Source organism: Scyliorhinus canicula, chromosome 15 (genome assembly GCF_902713615.1).
Source record: "Scyliorhinus canicula chromosome 15, sScyCan1.1, whole genome shotgun sequence".
Lineage (NCBI taxonomy): Eukaryota > Metazoa > Chordata > Chondrichthyes > Carcharhiniformes > Scyliorhinidae > Scyliorhinus > Scyliorhinus canicula.
This window is the reverse complement of record NC_052160.1, coordinates 115,758,360-115,782,301: the sequence shown is the minus strand read 5'-3', so window position 1 is coordinate 115,782,301 and position 23,942 is coordinate 115,758,360.

Below are 23,942 nucleotides of genomic sequence, written 5' to 3'. Positions count from 1 at the left end.
TCCCAGTGCCTTTCCCCCTAGTGGCAGAGCAGCGTAACTGCTCGTGTGCCGAGTTTACAGAGACTAAGTACAACATGTGTAATAGTGTGAATTACGCTACTGTGATTCACCACAACATATGTATTACTCTGTGTACATAATGGTAAATATACTTTGCTCAAAACCTAATTAAAAAACATTTATATATAAAAAGAAATGCTGGTCAAGTTGACTTGGTGACCCTTGACTTGGAAGTGGTATCAGCAGGAAGGAAGTTCAAATACAGAAACATATGACACACAGACTCAATGAGTATAGTGGAGAGAGAAGGCAGTCAGCAAGCTGAGTCAGATAGCTATATTCCTATGCAGTTTGCAAACGGTTTAGGACTGCTGCTGCTGTTGTTTCACTTCTAATTGATTGATGTCTGGAATAGGCCACATCAGATAAAGGTAAAGGTGGTTCTGGAAAATCCATACTACCATGATTGGCGGGAACTGAGAGTTAAGAAGGTTCCTGATAGAAGTGCGCCTCAGAGGGAAGACTACATGTACAGAACCCTGTTTTCCCTGACGCTACTGCCTTTGGAGTCAGCTATCCTTGAAGGGAAGGGACTGGAATATTGCTTGAAAGAACTGTCTGGTTGAAACTGGGACAGTATTGGCAGAGTGGACTGCCTGCTAACTCAGTGAGATAGCCTGTTATATCCGCGATTCCATGTGTAATAGTTTGTACCAATCATGATTTCCTCGTTCATCTATGTTTAATTTCCATTGATCCTGACTCTCTTTAAAATAGAAGTAACAAAAAGTGAAATCTTGTCTGGTAACTTCTTAATTTGGGGATCGATCAGTAAATTTGGTTATTTTGAAATACAGATCTCCATGGGAAATGTAACAATACGTTGCAAAGATTTATAGGAAAACAAACTTGATATTGAATTTGCAATATTATTTACCTAATCATAATTAATTTCTAGACAGGAATTCTCCAGTATTACAAAGTACAGTGATTTTTATGTTAGTCAGTTTGATGCTCCATAATATCTGGCAAGATCACTGCCGGTGTCAGATGTTGACTTGCAAAACACTCTGGGGAAGCAACGAGAGAAGCCAAGACAAGAAGAGTTGGCCTTGCAGTGCTTATCATATTTCCATGAACTTTGATGATTGAGAGGGATTCTTTCATATACTGGTGTGTGCTATCTGCATTATAGAGATATTAGCAAGAGCCTTCACCTAGGATGTACCAACTCTGAGAGGAGCTTGGTGTGAAACATCCTTGAAGAAAAGACCATGATGAACATGGCTACAAAATGTTTTCTGTAATAAATCCGTTTGAGCCAGCAGCATAAGCTAACAGTATTGAACAATAGTTTTATTCTTGGATAATAGTCATCCACTACCAAGCACATTAGTAAATTATTGCTTAACGTTATGGTGTTCTTTATGATACAAAGCAGTCATGTGATGGTAATACCAATATGATGTTAACAGGAAGAATTTATGTAGATATTCTTGTTATTGTGAACGAACACATCCAATATTATAAGCAGCTGTTCAGAATACGCTCCCATAGGAAAGAATACTTAATGGCATAAAGAATAGGTCCATCCATCCAAATCCGTTCCCACATCTAGTGGTGCACTAAGACAAACGTTTGTCTGTTTCCATAGCAAGTTATTCCCAGAAAAGGTCGCTAGTCTGTCACCAGAGGCTTATAGCTTGAGGTACACCACTCTACATCAAGAATGGCTGACCAGGGGTCTCTCCCGTTCTTACTGCCAGTCATTAGCATATTTGGAAGGATTTGCAGGTTGACACGCTCAACCTGTGTGACTGCATAATAAACGTACCTTCCTTGGCCTTCAAGTCCTGGGGTAGGACTCAAAACCAGAGCTTCTGTCTCAGAGAGAGCGACACAACCCACTGCACCAAAAGACCTCCTAAAGAATACTTTAGCTTTTACTTAAATTTCCTCTTCAAGAGGAGGGATTTTGTCCACTAATTGGCCTATATTATTGAAGTTCTCAAAACTGAGAATATTTAAAGTTATGTTTTCCTTTTAGGCCCAAGTCCTGTCTACCATTTAATGAGTATTTGAATTCTGAAAACACCTCTTCAGTTCCATACATGAAGTTATCCAGGACACCTGGTTCTTAATGACTCTGACAAGCAAACTGACTATAAAATGTCAAGAATCTTCCCTGTCATTGAATAAAATGAAAATTTCAACATTGGTCTACATCACAGCAGACTTTACCGAACCCCTCCACCCCCCACACTCAATTTGATAAAATAGTCGACTCAAACAGCAAAGACGTTCTAACCTTTTCTGGAACAACTGAAAGGACAGTTCAAGAGAAAAGAATATCCAAAGGAAAAAAATACACTCTAAATGCATATTTCAGTGATTTTTATTAAAGGCTAAACAGGTATGGGCATTTTCAACAGTTTTATTGCAGAAATCCGATAGTCAGGGTGAAATTATTTAGCCATTGATCAGACTGAACAAAACACAAGCAAATACCTCAGAATATTTATTGCAGTTAGAGTCAAGAATTGTGAAAACATCTCACAAATCAGAATTACATCAATTGGGCATATTCTCTGCAGTAACGTGGTGTCAAATGTGAGGGTATATTTTTCAAATGCATTCCCACAGCAAGTTACCTCATTCATTTCAAGCTACTGTGCCTTCGATTTTCTATCCATTGCAATCAATAGACTGATTTTTAATGATCTAGATCAGGGGTGGGCAAACTAAGGCCCGCGGGCCGCCAAAGGTCTTTATGCGGCCCACCAAGATCAAGTCATTAAAAAAAAAATAATAATTAAAAAAATTTTTTAAAAAAAAATTTTTTAAGGTTAATATGGGGGGGCTGTTGGGTTACTGGTATAGGGTGGATATGTTGACTTGAGTAGGGTGATCATTGCTCGGCACAACATGTGTTTCATGTGAAGTTTCTACTTTAAAATATTAATTAATAAAAATTAATTGCTTTTTTTTCTTTAAAAACCTTTTATTTTGGCTATTTTAAATATTAATTATTTTACTTAATATACTATGCGGCCCTTTAAAATTGTGAATTTCTGAATGTGGCCCTTGCACGGAAAAGTTTGCCCACCCCTGATCTAGATTTTGCGACACCAAGAACTGCGAGGTTGTTGGGTGCTCGACGTTATTAATGGATAAAACTGATAGAACGATCTGGTGACTAAATATGCACAGTTAAACATGGAAATATGGATGTTCTGTCAATGATATTCTGTTCCTTCATGGGCTGCATTACTTCAGTTTTTGCCTTGGACTCTGTCGAGATTATGGTGTGAAATTAGGCTAATTCCCACTCAACAAAGTGGTGAACAATTTAGAGGTCGTTTAATCAGGAATTGCTGTGATTTTAATGGTGCAGTAAGTGCTAATTACTGTTGAACAACCTCCATGGCCCTGAAAAATTAATTTGGCAAGTGTGAAGACCCGTTCCCTTGGAATAAAATTTAATGTGGCAGATGTAAAAAATATTTTAATGTGATTTTCCTTATCTGGACTCAACTCTGCCTTGGAGGAAAACATCTGAAATTTATGGAGTTTGGAAATCACATGAACTAATATTCATTTCTGTGGATCTTTTACTATTGTTATCCATAGTTATAAAAAACCTCTTCTCTACATGTGTGTTTGCGTGTATGCGTGCACATGTGTGCATTTGCACACACATACGATGTTCCCAATCCCCAAATCTGAATGTGAAATAAACGTGGATTACATAAAACCATAAGATCATAAGACATAGGAGCAGAATTAGGCCACTCGGCCCATTGTGTCTGCTCCGCCATTCAATCATGGCTGATATTTTTCTCATCCCATTCACCTGCCTTTTCCCCATATCCCCTGATCCCCTTATTAATCATGAACCTATCTATCTCTGTCTTCTGTGGCGAAGAGTTCCACAGATTCACCACACTCTGGCTGAAGAAATTCCTCCTGATCTCTGTTTAGTCTGAGATTGTGTCCTCTGCTTCTAGTTTTTCCTACAAGTGGAAACATCCTTTCCACGTCCACTCTATCCAGGCCCTGCAGTATCCTGTAATTTTCAAAAAGATCCCCCCTCATCCTTCTAAACTCCAACGAGTACAGACCCAGAGTCCTCAACGTTTCCTCATACGACAAGCACTTCATTCCAGGAACCATCCTTGTGAACCTCCTCTGGACCCTTTCCAAGGCCAGCACATCCTTCCTGAGATACGGGGCCCAAATCTGCCCACAATACTCAAAATGGGGTCTGACCTGAGCCTTATATAGCCTCAGAAGTACATCCCTGGTCCTGTATTCTAGCCCTCTTGACATGAATGCTATCATTGCATTTGCCTTCCTAACTGCCGACTGAACCTGCACATTAACCGTAAGAGAATTGTGAACAAGGACTCCCATATTCCTGTACATGAACTGAGGGTTTGGGGAAACATGCCAAGACCTGCTTTAAAAGTAACTCCATACACCACTGCTTACGGACAGACAGGGAGCAGATAAGAATGCTCAGTTTCTCACTCTCTTGTCCGTATCAAAAATGCAATATCAGACTCAGTAAAACTAAAAGATATGAAATGTATATTTCATTAACTTCGGGTGCAATCGAATGGCCTTGTTGCGCCTAACCTAGTGAAGCAATGAGGCCGCTAACTCTCAAGAGGTTTGTGACACTCGGAACTCCTTGGGCGATCTTGCAAGATCTCGCAAGACTTTGCAAGGGCGAGATCCAGATTTACATATTTAAGTGAGCCATTAGGCTAATTTAAATATGATGCTGTCTGATAATCCCAAGGCCCAGGAACGAATACCCATGCCTGGCAGACCTCGCTGTGGACCAGGCGTAACAGCATCTGGGGTCAGGGTGGGGGTCTCCCAGACCATCAAAGGCCCCCGGCTGGTCAGGCTCTGGGCAGGATGGTACCCTGGTACTCCCGCTGCCAACCGGGCACTTTGGCACTGCCTGCATGGCACTTTGACACTGCCACATGGGGACCCTGGAAGTGCCACCCTGCACTGCCATGGTGTATGGATGGCACTGCCATGTTGTACAGGTGGTACTGCCAGGGTGCCAGGCTGGTGCCCAGATGCCAAGTTGCCTGTGCCAGGGATTGGGCCCAGGTGCCCTACCCTCAACGGGTGGGGTGAGAGGGTCTCAAAGACCCCCTAAGAGGTATGGTTGAGGGGGTATGGAGGCCGTGGTGGAGAGTCTGAGGGGAATTGAGAGATCGGGGTAGCATTTAAAAGTGAGGTAAGTGCGGTCTCGGCTGAGGCAAAAAAAAGTCTTGTTTGATAGCAAAGTAATTCTTGACTCTGATAGCATCAAGAAACACCCTGCTATACATGCTCAAAATGGGACTTTGCTTTTCAGGCATTAAACTGCGCCCTTAGTCTCTTATTGAAACGTACCCCTGCTAGATTTGTTTTCTATTCAACCATTTTTAAACAGGATTATTTTGCTGAATAAATCTAAATGCTAAAGCTGAATTTTAAGTTAACAGAATATATGTGCTGTGATCTCATGGAACATAATGGCTGAGATCTGTAAGTTAATATCTCACTTGGCAGCTAGCTAGCTAGCTACCAGTCGCGCCTCTTTCCATAACTCTCTTGGTGACTCCAGTATTGCCATGGAGATGTAAGTCATGGCAGCTGGAGAGAAATTGGCACATGCATCTGCAGTGATATTCTTGGCATTGGATACCAGCTGTATATTGATAAAAAAGATGTTCCTCTTGAGATAAACCTGTGCAGATCACCACAGGTGCGCAGATGGACTTGTGGGCACAGCAGTTAGAATGTGGGATGTTGAGCTACATGGCAATTGCAAAGAAAAAGTTCCATGTCGCTTCATTAACGTGTGAGAATTTGATTTAATGACATGGAAGCACCAGGAGAGAAACACTAGTAACTTGTGATAAAACTTTTAATATTCCTGAGTGACAAGTTGGTGGACCTGAAGTATGACAGATGCCATTGAAGATCAACATAGCAATGACCTTGAATTGTATCATAATTACTTACTTAATCTAGACTAGCATATACTACATATTCCTTCCAAAATTCCCTTATATTCTACTCTGAAGACCAAGGAATGCAGATTTCTACGTTGACATGAGGCAGCGGCTTTACCATCCATCAGATTCGGTTGGATCAGATAAAGCACAGTGAGCTTCTGACCTCCATTGCTAAAACTGCTTATGATTCAAAAGACCAACCTCGAATGCAATAATAACCCTCAGCTTCACTTCTCCCCCATAAGTTGCCTTCTTAAACCACACTTGTGTGTCTCCTCCATCTTTGCCTCCAACAAGACTTAGGAGCTCATGGATTTTCTTGTACCAAACATTATCATCAGTTCTGCTACTGCTGCCACTCCCCCTTCTTTTCACTTCCCTACCAGACCAAGTGCACCCTGACACTCCCCTGTCACTTTAACCCCAAACTTACGTCTTCTCCTAAATTCCACCTCATCTTCTACCATGCTCTCCCGAAACTCGACTTGTCCAGGAGATCCATACCTGTTCCACCAAACTGATCAAATTGTTGACTACCCAACTTCTCTTCCTGGGGGCCAGGTTATCTGATATTGTTAATGGTCCCTCCTCCTCTGGAACTGTCCCCCTCCTTTTCAAACCAGGTGTCATCATTCCTCTCCGCAAAGTACCCACCCTTGACCTCTTCCCCCCCCACCCCCCAAATCTATGCAAATTCCATCCTACCCCAACCTTTCCTTGACAACGTCTTTAAACAGGTTGTCATTTTCTAAATCTATGTTCATCTTCCTTATTTCCTTGTTTGTGTCCCTCTAGTTAGGATTTTGCTCCGCCACAGTACTGAATAGGCCCTTATTGAAGTCACAAAAACATTCTATCTGAAAATCGGTTATTGTCACGAGTAGGCTTCAAATGAAGTTACTGTGAAAAGCCCCTATCGCCACCTTCCGGCGTCTGTTTGGGGAGGCTGTTACGGGAATCGAACCATGCTGCTGGCCTGATTGGTCTGCTTTCAAAGCCAGCGATTTAGCCCTGTGCTAAATAGCCCCTGCTATGTGACTGACTCTGCTAAACAATTCCCCCCATATCTTTGCTGATCTATCTGCAGGCTTCACCATATTTGACTGCACCATCCTCCTTCAAAGCTTCTCCTCTAATGCAGCTGTGTGGAATTGCCCCTGCTTTGATCCATTTGTATCTATTGAGTCAAAATTAGGGGAATCTTTTGCAATGGCTACCCTTCCCATTCTTGATCATTGGCCAGAATTTTCCTGGTGGGATCTTCCTAGTGGCCCAGGTTGCATTCAACGGGAAACCCTGTTGACAATGGCGGGACTAGGAGACTCCACCATCGACCAATGGTGGGCTGCCTCTGCTACTGTAAAACACATGGTGAGGGCAAGGAAAATCCTTGTCACCCAAGAACCAATCCTTGGACTTCTTTCTTTTCTCATTGCTATGCTGCCCCTTGAAGATATCCACATACAAATCAATACATATGTCACTGACAACAATCAGTCCTGTCTCACACAATCTCTCTTGGTTCCTTAATTCTCTCTGATTTATCAGACTGCTTTTATGACACCTAATATTGAATGAGCAGAAACGTCTCCCAACGAAATATTGGGAAGATTGAAGCCATTCTCTTTAGCCCCCCACCACAAGCTCTGTTTTCTGATTGACCACATATTCCACCTTGAAAAATGTCTAAAGCGGAGCCAGGTTATCTGCAATCTCTGGGCATGATTTATTGGCCGTGCTGTGCCTGAAAAGCAGCTCGCTGCTGCTCAGAGTGGCCGATGAAAGATGGGAGACTTCGCATCTGGGACCGACCTAGCTTGCAATGCGCCGCAAGATCTTAGGCAATCTTCTGAGACGTTGCGATATGAATCCCGCCTATTGTGGGCAGGATCACTTTTCAGTAAATCTGCATATTAAAGTGAGACAGATAGTCTCACTTTAATGTGCAGATTCCTGAGTTACCCGAGGTGTTGGGATCTATCTCCCTCGCTTTGGAGACCTTGGGCCTTTCAATGCTGGCATCTGCAAATGGGGACCAGATGGAATGGCACTCATAGGGGTCTCCCAGCAGATCAGAGGCCCCCAGGTGCATGCAGGGTGGCATCCTGGCACTGCTGGTGTCACCTGGGCACCCTGGCTGTGCCAACTGGGCACCCTGGCTGTGCCACTTGGGTGCCACCCTGCCACTGAAAAGGTACTCGGGTGGCATTACCAGCTGGCAGGGGCACTGGCAGATAGCCAGGTTGGCACTGCCAAGATGCCAAGCTGTCATTTTTTTGTGATGAGATTGGACACAGGGTTCCCATCATGGGTGTTGAGGATGTGTGGGGGTGGGGATGGGGGATGCCGGGGACCCGCCCATAGTGCGTTGGGGCTGGGGGGAGAGGGGGGGGGGGGGGGCTGGAGGACGCTTTGGGGGTCTCGCCAAAGTGGAGCTCCTCAGTGCGCAAAATGGGGTTATGTGCGGCCTTGGCCGCACGTTCCCCGTTGAGGCCCCTTATCAAACTCGAGTCGCATTTTATAGCCTTGTGTTTCTTGGCACTGCGAGCACTGGTAAACGTGGCTAAATGCACTCGCAACGGGACTTTGTTCACATTTAGTTAAATTGTGCCCAAAGTCTTGCTCAGCTTCCAGCTACTTCTGATCCATCACGAAGGCTGACTACTTTCACTTCCATTACTTCACACAACTCCAACCTTATCCATACTCTTCTGCTGCTGAAATCCTAATCTATTCCTTTTTTACCACTACACTTGAATATTCAAATACTTTCCTGTCCATGCCTTCCACCTTCCACTATTTATAAACATGTGGTCATTCAAAATGGGGCTGCCTGTATTTTAGCTCGTAGTAGGTCCTGTTCACATGTCACTCCTGGCCTTGCTGATCTACACTGGCTCCTGCTCCAAAATGCCTCAATTTTAAAATCCTTATCCTTGTTTTGAAATCCCTCCCATTTCTGTAACTTTCTCCTGCTCCACAAACCTTGAGAAATATTTGGCCATCCAGTTCTGACCTTTCGCGCAACTCCGATTTTATTGGCTGCACCATTGGAGGACATGCTATCCGCTGAATTGGCCTTAAGCACGAGAATCATTACCCAAACATCTCTCCACGTGTGCACACCTCTCTCCATCTTCAAGATGCTCCTTAAAACCTACTTCTTTGATATGTCATTCTGTGGCTCAGTGTCAAAAATATTTTCACTGATATCCTACCAAGTACCTCAGACATTTTAATAAGTTAAAGGTGATATATAAATACCACTTATAGTGCATACGTTTCAACAGTGGTATGAAAATCTAGTACCAGTGGCCTATAGTTACCTTCAAGTTGACACATGGGTCACAGTGAGCTAGACAGCTGGTTTGTAATGAAGAACAAGGCCAGCAGCGCGAGTTCAATTCCCGTACCGGCTCATTACCCGAACAGGCGCCGGAATGTGGCGACTAGGGGCTTTTCACAGTAACTCCATTGAAGCCTACTTGTGACAATAAGGAATTATTATTATCATTTTGTCATACATCACAGCACTTTAAAATAATTTGCTCACTAATTAGGCAAATATTTAGCCCACCCTGCAAAGTGAGAATGAGGGGGAGTCCAGATGGAAACCTCTCCAATAAATGCCACCCAAATGCAATTGAATTCATCCACCCATAAGTAAATGACCAACCTGATCAGGTGAAATAACCTCCAATGAGGTTTCAGTTCTTCATCAATTCCACTTGATTTCCACCCACCGTTATTTAAAGCATGTATTTTGCTTTCGACGGCCAGTGCACTCACTCATCAGAGGTATGTGACAATCTCAAGAATATATGTGTATAGGAACTTTATAGTGGCATTAGGACTACAATGTATTTTTAACTCAAAAGATCAGACAGGACCTGATGAATAGAGCTTTGAATCAGAGGGCCGCAATTTGATAGTAATCTCAGATGCAGGCATGTCCATTGTCACACAATGGCTATCAACTATGCACATAGCGCTTAATTATTCTACTTGACACCAACTTAACTTTGCACGTGAACATAAACACCTTCCTGTAGTCAAATATTTATTTTGCAATTGACTATACTTATAGCTACAGCGATAATTTGTGTTATTTTGTATCTCTAATCATTTTCACACAGCCAATTATTTATTAATTAATGGACAATATTTACTTACCGTATATACTCGCGTAACCTTCGATCTCGCGTATCATGCGACCCCTAAATTTTCGGCCCAAAAACATGCTTTTATGGTATACCTCATGTATCATGCGAGTCACTTTTTTGACATGACAGCTGAAACTCAGGTAAGCTTTCCGCCTAAAACTGCCGAATGAGAAACAGCTGTTTTGCTGTTTGTAATCACGGAACTAAACCCGATAATAAACGACCCGATAATAAACAGTCACGGTACCTAACAGGTGACACAATCGACCCTTAGCAAAAATGGAGAAAAGATCAGCGAAGAAATATACAGCCAAATGGAAACTGCAAGTTGTTGCCGAAGCGGAACAAAGCAACAATGTTAAAGCTGGAAACCTGTTTGGTGTCGGAGAAAGCTGTGTCCGAAACTGGAGAAAGCAAAAAGAACAATTGATGGCAAGTCCTTCCTATAAATGCGCAACTTGCGGGTCGAAATGTCATTGGCCGCAGTTAGAAGATGAAGTCTCAAAGTGGGTGTCCGAAAATCGGGAAAATGGTTACATAATAACACGATCTAAAATAAGACTTTATGCTTTACGAGAAGCTAGAAACATGGGCATTCGTGAGTTTACTGCAAGTCCCGGATGGTGTACGCGGTTCATGAAAAGACATGACTCTGTGATAAGAAGAAAAACAAAAATTGCACAGAGACTCCCCAAAGAATTAGAAGAAAAAGTGATAAGTTTTCATAGATTTGTTATCAAACATCGCAAAGCTAACAGATATAATTTATCGTGCATTGGAACCATGGATGAGACACCCGTGAATTTTGATATGCCATCAAACTCAACCGTTAATAAAGTCGGCGAAAAAAGTATCTTTATCAAAACTACAGGGCATGAAAAGACACATTTTACGGTTGTACTAACGTGTATGGCAGATGGGACGAAACTTCCTCCAATGGTCATCTTCAAACGGAAATCAATGCCCAAGGTAAAATTTCCAAGTGGTATAATTGTCCGTGTCCATGAAAAAGGTTGGATGAACGATAATGGCTGCATAATTTGGCTGAAGAGAGTTTGGGAATCAAGAGCAGGTGGTTTACTACGCCAAAAAAGTTTACTTGTTTGGGATATGTTTAGGTCACATCGAGTGGATGCCGTTGTGAAAGCTGTTCGCAAAGCGAACACCGATATAGCGATCGTTCCAGCTGGCTTGACTAGCGTCGTTCAGCCACTTGACGTATCCATCAATAAGCCATTTAAAGACAATCTAAGGAAGAAGTGGAATGACTGGATGATGGAAGGAGATAAATCATTTACGAAGGGAGGGAATATGAAGGCTCTGGATTTGGCTCTATTGTGTTTGTGGGTAAAAGAGGCATGGGCTGGGATAGATGGCGATTTGATCGTTAAAGCATTTAAAAAATGTGGAATAGCAAATGCTTTGGATGGAAGTGAAGATAATGCTTTATTCGAAGATGCAGGAGAAGAGGATGAAAATATTGAAGACCTGGAAGATGATCAGTATGACGACTGCCTCGATGAAGAAGAATTCAAAGCTTTATTTGACGATGACGATGACAATGAAAGCGAATTCGAAGGATTTTAGTTTATCTGCATTAGTTTGTTTTAATGATGTTTTTACATTTCAATAAATGTTAAATAACCAATGTTTTCCTGTTTCATATATCATTATGTTCAAAAATAAATACCTGTATAACAGTTTCATTGACTACTGGATGCTATTTGCCTTATCTTGGCCAGCACTTCACACCCGCAATTTTTGTATCTCGCGTATCATGCGACCCCCGAAATTTAGGCCAGCATTTTAGACCCGCGATTTATGTACCTCGCGTATCATGCGACCCCCGAAATTTAGGCCAGCATTTTAGACCCGTGATTTTTGTACCTCGCGTATCATGCGACCCCCGAAATTTAGGCTTCAAATTAGGTGCTCAAAAGTCGCATGTTACGCGAGTATATACGGTACATAAAACTGCAATGAAAAATAATATGTCAATCAAAAACAATACAAGCAAGGCTTCCAGAGGTGGCATGCCAGAGAGAGATCGCTCATTAGGTGGCTCCAACCAGGATCTGTGTTTTTAGACTTTTTTCCTGATTTCACAGGACATTTCTGCAGGAAAGCACACTGGATCAGTGCTACAGGGTTCCCGCACCAAACACATGCCAAAAAGAAAAGGGAAAGAAAGCAAGAAGCCCACAGGACAATTCTTCGGCGGACTCGGAGGCTTCGCACAGTTCCTCAGCAGAGAAAATGGCAACAGCACCGTTGCCGACGACGGCAGCCCCAATATCAGCGGACATGCTCTCGGGTGCGCTCGCGATGGAGTTTGAAAAGCATTTCGAAAAGCAGTGGAATTTGGTGTCAGAGAGTCTGTGTAAATTGATCGAGGAAACATTGGGCCCTCGCCGGGTGTAACTTGATAAGACCGTAGAGGTAATAAAGCAGCATGATGAGGTGGAAGAAGGTGTGGTGAAGGTGCTGATGAGGCAAGGTAAGCAGCTTGTACCATTGGAGAACAAGATGGCAGTGGTAGCCGATGAGAATAAGAGATTGAAGGCTACAGTCGATGAACTTGAGAATCAGTCAAGAAGGCAATTGTGCGGTTGCCAGGGGAAGGGGGAGAGGTGGAGGGCCCCGGGCCCCCGAGTCCTACTGTTGCAGATGTTTGACCAGATTATGGGCAATGATTGTCTTGTTTACCTACCCCCCCCCCCCCCCACCCCCCGCTGGAGCTGGGATAGGGCCAATTGGGCGCCTCGGCAGAAACCTCAGCCGAATGAGCCACCTTGAGTGATCGTCAGTCGCTTCCACAGCTTTCAGAAGGAGGCTCCTAAAGTGGGCCAAAGAGCACCGTGACTTGAAATGGGAAGAAAATCTCGTGAGAATTTATCAGGATGTAGGGACTTAGCTGGCTTTGAAGCAGACGGCCTTTAATAAAGTTAAGGCCGTTCTGTACAAGAAGGGAGTTTGGTTCGGGGTGGTGTACCACAGTACCCAGCAAGAGCAAGGTTGTGGGTCACATATGAGTCTAAGGACTATTGCTTCGAGGTACCGGAGGAAGCAGACACCTTTATTTATAAGCATGGACTTGGGTCTAGTTGAATGTGGTGTGTGGGTTCTTTGATTTCTGTGGGTTGGGTGTTGGGATACTATATTTGTTAATTTTTGTTGAGAAATTTTTTTTTTGTGATTATGGGGCTAATGGGGGATTTTTTGAATGATGTATTGGGTATGTTTGTTGGGGGGAGCTGATGGCTGGGTGACAGGTTGTGTCAATATTGGGCTGCTGTTGAAAATGTTGTTTAATAGGGGTCTTTGATATGAGGAATAGTTTATCCTCGGGCTGGGAAATGTTGTTGTCCTTTTCTTTGTCCTGGGTGGGGGGGGGGGGGGGGGGGGGGGGGGGGAATGCCTGCTGGCAATAAACCAGGCTAGCAAATGGGAACGCGATGTGGGAGGATCTGCAGCAGTTGAACCAGTTTGGTCAGCTTTGATGAGCTTCGGGTCTGGGATGGGGTGTAGAGGGAGGGGGCTTGTATTTGGGTTTGGTTTCAATTTGTGTATTTGGATAGGGTGGGGTTAGTTTACTATAGGAGGCGATCGGAGTTTCTTTGTTTTACTGTGGGTGAGCTTGGCGGCCATCTTGGGAGGGCCTTTTGCCACTTCCTCTTGAATATTTATTTAGTGCTCCCTGATGGTTAAGAGGTCTCACTCCGGGATTAGGGGGGTGGTGGTCGTGGAAGAATCTCAATTCAGTTGGTCACCTGGGGCGAAATTCTCTGACCCCCCGCAGGGTCGGGGAATCGCGCCCCGGCAATCGGCGGGCCCCCGCGGCGATTCCCCGGTCCGCGATGGGCCGATGTCCCGCCGCCGTTAGGCCTCTCCTGCCAACGTGGTTTAAACCACCTCTGTGCCGGCGGGAGCAGGCGGTGCGAGCGGGCCTCGGGGACCTGGGGGGGGCTCGGGGTGATCGGACCCCGGGGGGTGCCCCCATGGGGTGCCCCCACGGTGGCCTGGCCCACGATCGGGGCCCACCGATCGGCGGGCGGGCCTGTGCCGTTGGGGCACTCTTTTTCTTCCGCCGCCGCCACGGCCTCCACCATGGCAGAGGCGGAAGAGACCCCCTCCACCGCGCATGCGCCGGTGGTGACGTCAGCGGCCACTGACGCTCCGGCGCATGCACGGACTCACGCCGACCGGCGAAGGCCATTCGGCCAGCCCCGACGACGGCCGGTGTGGTGCCAAAGGCCGTTGCCGCCAGTCGGCGGAGCGGGAGCCACTCCAGTGTGGGCCTAGTCCCTAAAGGTGCGGAAAATTCCGCACTTTTGGGGAGGCCCGACGCAGGAGTGGTTGGCGCCACTCCGCTACGCCAGGACCCCCGCCCCGCCGGGTAGGGGAGAATTCCGCCCCTGGAATGTGTGGGGTTGAGTAACCCAGTGAAGAGGTCGATAGTTTGTGCTAACCTATGGAATCTGAATGCTGGTGTGGTGGTTTTGCAGGAGACTCACTTGTGGGTAAGAGATCTGACCACACTGTGGTGGGCGTGAGTGGGACACGTGTTTCACTCAGGCTTTGATGGAAGTGCCCGAGGGCCACAATTTTGGTTATTAAGTGGGTCCCCTGTCGGCAACCTGGATTGTGGTGGATCTTAACGATAGGTATGTGGCGGTCAGTGGGTCTCTGGCAATTGCACTGGTGGTTTTGGTAAATATCTATGCCTCCAACTGGGATGATATGGTGTTTAATAGGAAGCGTGTAGCTTCCATCCCTGATCTAGACATGCATCAACTGGTCTGTCTTTTCGTGAACTATGGGACTTCTGAGGTCTTGTCCTTGGTTCCTTGAAATTAGTCTCTCAATTCATAATGTTCTGTGAGATTTTAACTTAGTCAACATAACTCTAACATACATTCAGAACCTGTATGCAGCATTAAGACTTACATACATTCAGAACCTGTATGCAGCGTTAAGACTTCAACTCGAATTTCCTAGTCAACCCTAACTGCTGGCACTGCACGTTTCACAACTTCTTGCTGAGTGCTTTTCTCCCTCCTTCCCTCTCACGCTAGCTGAGAGCAGCTACCTGCCAAAGACTGTTCACATTAATGTACTGGATTCTAATACTGATTTGGATTCTGACAGCAATTCCCAACCTATGACAATTACATTAGTCACCTCTTAATTCTTATGGCAATTGGCCTATGAAAATTACCCATCGACTGGCAGTGGAAGTGTTAGCAGATGCTAACCTCCTAGCAAGTGCCTCATTTCTAACACCTAACTTTCTCTGCTGGGTAGAGCCCCCTTAGTCAATGTCCTGAGGCGAAGCTTTCTCCTGGCAAGTGTCCCATTTTTATACCATTTTTTGCAAGCAGCTTTTGCAATATTCAGCCCAAGTTGTGCACCTGTGCCAATACAACTAAAATCTTCTGACAAATTTTTGGTATTTTTGACCAATGGCAAGAGTGCTTCCGGTTTCCCTGCAATTACCTAACCTAAGCGTGTACCCTATGGGATGGATTCTTCCACCCCGCCCGCTGCAAGAACGCCACGGACGAGAGGCCGACAATGGAAAAGTCCATTCACCTCGGGCGAGATTCTCTGGTTGGCGGGCGAACACGGCCTGTGAATCCCGCCCTATGTTTACAATTTCGGCCCTCAGGTCATTCCTCTAGACAATCAGCATCCCAGATTTGCCTTCTGTTTACTGCTAATACTAGACTCACTGGATCCCAAATGTGCAAACATGCCCCAGCTACAACTCAATATGTTCCTTCTTAAAGTTACATTACAGTATTTTGCCACGTAAAGAGATACCAACTTTAAGGCTTCTTACCGACATTCCAATAAATATACAAATTAAGGCTTTCCATAAGCGAGCTTATGCACGGTACATTTGATAACTTTAAGAATGTAAGAACATATGAACTAGGAGTAGGAGTAGGCCTTCTGGCCCCTCGAACCTGCTCCGCCATTCAAAAAGATCATGGCTGATCCTTTTGTGGTTTAGCTCCAATTAGCCACCCGCACACCATAACCCTTAATTCCTTTACTGTTCAAAAATCTATCTTTGCCTTAAAAACAATCCCTTAATTCCTTTACTGTTCAAAAATCTATCTTTCTTTGCCTTAAAAACATTCAACGAGGTAGGCTCAACTGCTTCGCTTTTTCTGAAGGCAATAAGGCAGGCAATTCCACAGATTGAACCCTTTGGGTGAAGAAGTTCCCCCTCAACCCAGTCCTAAATCTGCTCCCCATTATTTCGAGGCTATGCTCCCTAGTTCTAGTTTCATCCGCCAGTGGAAACAACCTCCCTACTTAGCTACTCCCTTCATAATTGTATATGTTTCTATCAGATCCCCGTCAGTTTTAAATTCCAATGAGCATGTCGTGTTAAGCACAGTAAGATAACACGGGCTGCAACTGGATGCACCTTTACCTGAGAGATACTCCATACCTTGAAGTTAGTTCAATATGATTTATTGAACCTGTCACACAGTTCGCTCAATCCTCTGTGAGTTCGACTCTCTGCTAACCTAGTGTGATTAATCTGTCTGACTGAACCAGACTAGCTCTTAGCCACGTGCTGTAGGAGTTATATGATATGTACACCCTGACTTGCACTGTAGGTGTCACCAGTGGAAAGAGGCGGAGTGTGAGTGCCTCGTGCCTTTTATAGTGGGAAACCACCCCCAAGTGTTCTGCCTGCTGATTGGTTATGTCTTGTTCTCTGTATTCATTAGCTGCCTGTTTGTATCTCATTATGTGCATGTCTGCATATCATGACAGAGTATAGGCCCAGTCAACTCAGTCTCTCCTCAGAAACCAATCCTCTCAACTCCAGAATCAACATAGTGAATGTCCTCTGCACTTAAGCATTATTAATTGCAAAAATGTGCGAATGGGGTGAAGGTGAGGATCTTGATATGCTGGCTACCTGCGGAAAGATGAAGTAAGTTCCACATGAGTGTCCAAGATGGATCGTTTAAAGAAATATGCCAAAGCGGCAACTTGAGTTGAGGCAGCTGACAGATGGTTCTCAGGGAAGGGGAACCATCAAACTAAGTGTCTTCCATTTGTCAGCTCACTCTCGTGGCTAAATTTTACAGCCTCTCTGGTGGGCAGATGGCTCAGATGTATCTCTATGCCATGGGCACCGTCTTAAGTGCAATAGTTTGTGAGCCTTATTTGGCACTAATGTTGTATTCTATTGTTTCGGGTTTGAGTGTCAGAAAGTGCATAATGTTCTGAAAGAGATGTTTCTGGGTGAGGGAGAGCAGCATCAGGCAGAATAAAACTCCACACACGCTCAATTACATTTTTGGGTTATAATTCAACATTGAGATGCATCAGCTCATTGCAATGTTTGATAAACATACAGAAAATGTTTCCCAAACATGTTTTTGTAACAATAGTTGCCATTTAATGTTGCATCTCCAGGAATATTGTTTGAGAAAATAAGGTTCTAAAAGCCTAAAAATGGTTTGCAAATTATCTTGTTGTACGTGTTTTGTATAACACTGAACAAAAGTATAATCTCTGTCAAGTATTTTGTGAGAGTTAACGCATAAACAGTATTTGAATACCCAGGCAGGATTGTATTTAATAAAAGTCACAAGGGGGAGAATTTAATCCACTCCCCTATGGGTGCATTTACTGGCAGGAGGGATTAAATCAGGTGAGAAGTTGATGGATGTGGAAAAAACCTTTCTCCAACCCAATAATGTCCATTGTTGGAAGGCCCATGGATAGCCTTCCCAACCCACCATCAACTGAGGCCCTTAAGTGGGAAGTTAATGCCCAGGGACTCGCCATGTGGGGACCCTGAAAACCAAACCCTCGTGGGTTTGCTTGCGGGCTTCTGGGCTGGGGTGGGAGTTTAATGGCACTTCGTGTCTGATCAAGGGACCCAATATCGGGAAGGTGGGCTCGCTGAGAACAACCAATATCAGGAAGGTAGGCCAGCTGAGAACAACTGGCCCTCCCCTCCTGCAACCCCATCACATGTCCACCTTCCCACCATCACTCGCTTGTGTTCAGTTCGATTAACAATCCTAGGCCTCAAGTGGGTGTGGTACCAGCAGCAGTGGACACCTCCCCAACTGCGCTAGCATTCAATTGAGTTGCTGGGCTCTAATCAGCCAATAGCTCTTGGTAAGCAGGACTTCTACCACCCCTCTTTCCCTTTAATCCTGCGGAAGGCCCACTGTTGCTCAGTTTCTTCAGCCAGTGGGTGAGGCCCCCATCGCCTTTTTTAAATACCAACCAAAGTGTTTGTGGTGAAGGTTTCACATGCATTTGATGTACTGAAGAACCAAACAGAACGGAGTAATTTTAACTCTTATCATCAAGAGTACAATATATGTTCAACATTATTGAATTTTTGCATCAGTGCTCTTTTTTATTAGGCAATAAAGCAAACACACCAATCTCATATCAAGGGTGATCATATTTCATTAACAGCAATTTTGATTGTTACTTTGTATGGGCCGGGATTCTCTGTTGAGAGTCCACCCCGCTGCCAGCGAGGGGGAGAATTTGTCGTGCCTTTCACTGGCAGTGGAATTCTATACCCCCGCCGCTTGTCAATGGAATTTTTCATTGAAACCATGGCACGCCTTCGCGAAAACCATGGGCAGGGATTTGCTGCCAGTGGGACCAGAGAATCCCACCACCAGCAAATGGCCAGAGAATTCCAACCTATATCTTGTTGGGTCAACCTAAATGGATCGGACTTTAAATCCGGTTCGGTGTTATCTGAAAAATGACGCCAATCATGCTGCTATAGTTCTTACACAACACAAATATGTTTTCTTCTTCTGTGTCACGTTCCACAGAATGTTGATCAGCTAATGTAAAGCAATAGTTTATTTTACATGCCGAAGATTAACCTTGATATTTGACTGAGCTTTGAAATCCTAGGCGGGATTCTCGACTGCCGGGGGCAGCGTGAATCCCGCCCCTGCCGGCTGCCGCATTCTCAGGCGGCGGAGAATTGGCGGGGTCAGGAAACGCGCCGCGCCGGTTGGCGGCCGCTGGCAGCACCCCCCCCCCCCCGGTGATTCTCCGGCCCGCAATGGGTCGAAGTCCCGCACGTTCTATGCAGGTCCCGCCGGCGTAGATTGGAGGTGGTCCCTCACCGGTGGGACCTGGCGGCGTGGGTGGGCTCCGGGGTTCTTGGGGGGTCTGGCCCCGGGAGGTGCCCCCACGGCGGGCTGGCCCGAGGTTGGGGACCGCCAATCTGTGGGCGGGTCTGTGCCGTGAGGGGCACTCTATTTCTATGCGCCGGCCGTGTAAGCAATGGCTGGCGCAAAGGTGAATCCCTCTGCGCATGTGCGGGGATGATGTCAGCAGACGCTGATGCTCTCGCGCATGCGCGGACCCGCGCCGGCCAGCGGAGTCCCTTTGGCCACGGCTGGCGCGGTGCCAAAGGCCTTTCACGCTGGCCGGCGGGGCTCAAACCACTCCGGCGCCGTCCTAGCCCCTGAAGGTGCGGAGGATTCCTGCCACTCCACTGCGCCGTTTCTGCCCTTCCCGCCAATTCCCAGAGAATTCCGCCCCCTGTGTCCAGTGGGAAAGAATGGTTTCATCGGAAGTGCAAAATGTCACTTTGTTGCACTGTTTCATGGTGCACTGCGTTTGAAGATCATAAAACAATACAATCCTCCACAATTCATCCACTGGCACATCACATCTCTGATAAATGTAACTCCTAACAGGATTGAAATAAAACAATGCACAGTTGCGCTCAGCAAAAAGGGAATTTCTTTTTAACGAAAATTGTTCTGCAAACATTCATTAACTAGCAAGGCTGACAATCTTTGACTAAAGAATAATTAGTAGGCAGGGCCCTTGCAATCTCTGACTTGACTGTTGTCCCAGGAACCAGAGGAAAACTCTTAAACTTATATTTCCTCCAACTGCAGCTGTGCCAAGACCTTCTGTGCCTAAAGATTCAGCAGCATCCATCTTGGGTTGCCACGAGGGCCAACGGGCCTGGACTCAACTGAGGGGTGGGGGGTCAAAGAAGCCTAGGATTGTGGGCCTCAGATCTCATTATCCTTTCGACGGTCCATCCAGGTTTGTGCATCGGTGTCTGAGTAAGTGATTGAGTAGGGACACAGGGAGCTGAAGGAAGAACTGCTATGTCTTGGAGTGCTATCAGGGGTTGAGAAAGAAGATTGAGTGCTCTGCAGTATTGTTGGTGGGCTATGAAGTGCTGCTAGTCTGGGGAGTTAGGAGGTTGTTGGTAAAGAAGGCTGAGGTGGCTTAGTATTTGTGAAGAGCTAGTAGTACTGTACAGGCTGGGGGTGTCGGTAGGCTAGAAGGTAAATGGAAAAAAGAGGCTGACATTATACTGTATGGTGCCCTTGACCACAGAATGAACCTAAGTGCTTTACAGTCAGTGAAGTATTTCTGAAATGTAGTCATTGTTCTAATGGAGGATATTCAGCTGCTAATTTATGCACTGCAGGCTCCAACAAAGTACAATGTTATAATGACCCGATAATCTATTTGTGTGAGGTTGATTAAGGGGTAAATACTGGCTAGAACACCAGGGATAACTCCAGTGCTCAACTTCAAAGCAGTCCCATGGGATCTTTTGCGTCCATCTGAGAGGACAGATGGGATGCATTCCAATGGCTTATCTAAGTGGTGGCATCCCTGACAGTGCAGCACTCACTCAGCAGTACACTGGAGCATCAACCTTGATTTTTATGATGAAGAATGAGACTTGGCCATACAAACCTTTGAATCAGAGACAAGAGTACTACCAACTGAGCCACAATTGACTCTTGGAGGCTCTAGTGGTTCTTGTGGGTTGGGAATTCACTCTGGCAGTGGAGGTCAGGAACAAGTTGTGTGTGCATGTGTTGATAATTGATAATTGATAACACATAATGTACTACACTATGTACATATATACAGGTTTGGCTAATGCTATGAGCCAACACCACGCTTGTTCCTACGTAGGTCTCTGTCCAATCCACAACTCTCTCTCGTCTCAGGTCATCTGGCTCTTTACACCACACTGTGGGCAATACTGTTTCCCAATCCCACATTACCTCTTGCTATGCCAGGTACCCTTATACTTTTCATTTCCAATCCACAGCGGGGGAGCTCGTACTCCATGAGGCTTGTGGGGAGATTAATTGGGTCACCCCCTGGGTCTTCTCGGGGTTATAAAATCCCTCCCCCACAAAGTCCGTAAATTCCTCTGATGAAGGGAGGTTAGGAGAATGTCTGCTCCTCTTTGCCCGTGGCTGCACTTCCAGTGGCTGCAGGGCTGGGTTGGGGGACTGATAGCATGTCAGGGAACGTTGTTTCCACGATGAGCATATGGGTGGACACCACTGGCGATTGACCACGGCAAGGTTGCGTCGGAAGCCTCAGATGCCTGAGTCTCCATCTCAGAGTCCATGACTTCCCGCACCTCTGTGGAGGGCCTGCAGGGTGCAACACTCCCATGTGTCGGGGCGATGTGACTGGGAGACGGTTCCTCTGGTAGGATGTGGCCTATCACTGGCCCCCCCTGCTCCTGAGGTGGTCAAGGTGCTTCCGTACCATCCTTTCGCCCATCTTCACCTCGTATAAAACTGTTCCGGTCTGTTCTACCACTATCACTGGAATCTAATGGGCATTGTCCCTGAGGTTTCGGACGTATCGCATCCCCCGGTTTGAAACTCCTGGTCCCCATCTGCCTGCCTTGGCTTCATCTCTGCAGGTTCTGACAATGATCCGCCCTTCTGCCAATATTGGGGAATATGAGACTGGGGCGGGTCATGAGCCTCAGGTCGATCAACAGCTCCATTGGTGCTACGCCGGTTGTGGCATGCGGTGTGGTCCAATAGCTAAACTCAAATCTTGCCAATCTTTTGATCCCGTGGTCTGTTTCTTCATCCCTCTCGTGAAGGTCTGCACCGCTCGCTCGCTCGACGTGCCGCACCCCATTTGCCTTTTTAAGGCGATGAAATCCGTCACTGATGAACGGGGTGCCGTTATCTGTGACTCGCATCTCTGTGATGCTGTGGGTGCTGAAAGAGAGCTCTAGCTTCTCAACCATGGCCTTCAGCATGGTGGATGGCATCCGATGGACTTCCAGCCATTTGGCGTGGGCGTCTACGATGAGTTAAAAACACTGACCCTTGGAGCGGTCTGGCAAAATCGTCATGCAGGCGCACCCAAGGTTGGCCTGGCAATTCCCACGGATGTAGCAGGGCGGCTGGTGGGAGCGTCTGCTGCTCCTGGCATGTAGTGCATTGTTGGGCCAGTCATTTGATTGTACCATCCAGGCCTGACCACCACATATAGCTTCTGACCAGCATCTTCATTTTCGACACCATGGGTGTCTGTTGTGCAGGTCCTGGAGAATTGCCAGTCTGACGTGGCTTGGGACCATGATGTGAGCCCCTCACAGGAGAATGCATCTTCCACACTGAGTTCCTGCATCTTGGAAAAAAGGCTCATAGGTCCTTGGGCAGCTTCCCTTGCTAGCCCCTGCGTAAGGCAATGTGGTTTTTGCCTCCAGTCGCGTTTCTGGGCGGCGATGACCTGCAAGGAGTCTATGAAGTTAAGCATCGAAACAACTTTGTCGGCCCTTGGTGGGGATAGGCGGGTACGTCAACAGCAGGGGTCTGCTCAGTGTGTCTGCCTTTGCAATCTGTGAACCTGGGCAATGATCAAAGGCGTACTGGTAGGCTGCTAGCAACAGGGCCCATCACTGAATCCGGACAGACGCTATTGCGGGGATCGTCTTGTCCTTTCAAAAGCCCTTGCAATGTTTTATGGACCTTCACAATGATGAATCGAAGCCCATATATGTATTTGTGAAATTTCTTCATGCAAATATGACAGCCAAATCTTCATTCGATGTGGACTTAATTGTGCTACGCAGCAGCCAAAGCTCTTGATGCATATTCTCTTGGCCTTTACCTAACGTCAGTCACGCTGTGGGATAACACTGCTCTGATTCCGTAAGTCGAGGGGCTTGGAGGGGTCGTAATGTGTCAATAATCCCAATGACACCAGCTGCTGCTTCACCCTGGCAAAGGCCTTCTCGTCTGCCATTCTCCACGCCCATTCTTGGTGATCTAGGCCAGGAATAAACATGTCTTAGTAGTATACGAGACCTAAGAACGACCGTCACTCTGTCACGTTTTCCAGAGAGGGGGCTTGCTTTATCACCCGCACCTTCTCCTCAACCGGGTGTAGTCTGTTCAGATTCACGCAATACCCCAAGTATGTAACTTCCTTGATGTAGAAAATGTACTTTCCCCACTTTAGGCAAATGCCCACCTTGGTAAAGCAGCAGAGCATTCCTCCAGGTTGCTCAGGTGCTCCCTTTCCATGGCTCCGGTGACCAGGACATTGTCCAGGTAGACCGCCACACACAGTAGCCCTCTCAGGCCCTCTCAGCCCTGAAGAATTGCACAAGCCGATGACACTTGAAACAGTAACCTCGTGTATACATGGAGGCCCCATGGGTATTAATAGTTACATAATTCCTCTAACCAAAAAAAAACGTTCTGTCCGTCGGATTGCTAAACTAACAAGTTTTTTTTTAGTTTTTGGTTTTCAGTAGTTGGGAAGTTAGTTCAGTGGGAATGGAGGCTAGGGCAGTTGAATGTTCCTACTGCAGAATGTGGGAGGAATGTCCCTGCTGACTACATCTGCGGGAAGTGCACCCAACTCCAGCTCCTCGAGAACCGCGTTAGGGAACTGGAGCTGGAGCTGGATGAACTTCGGA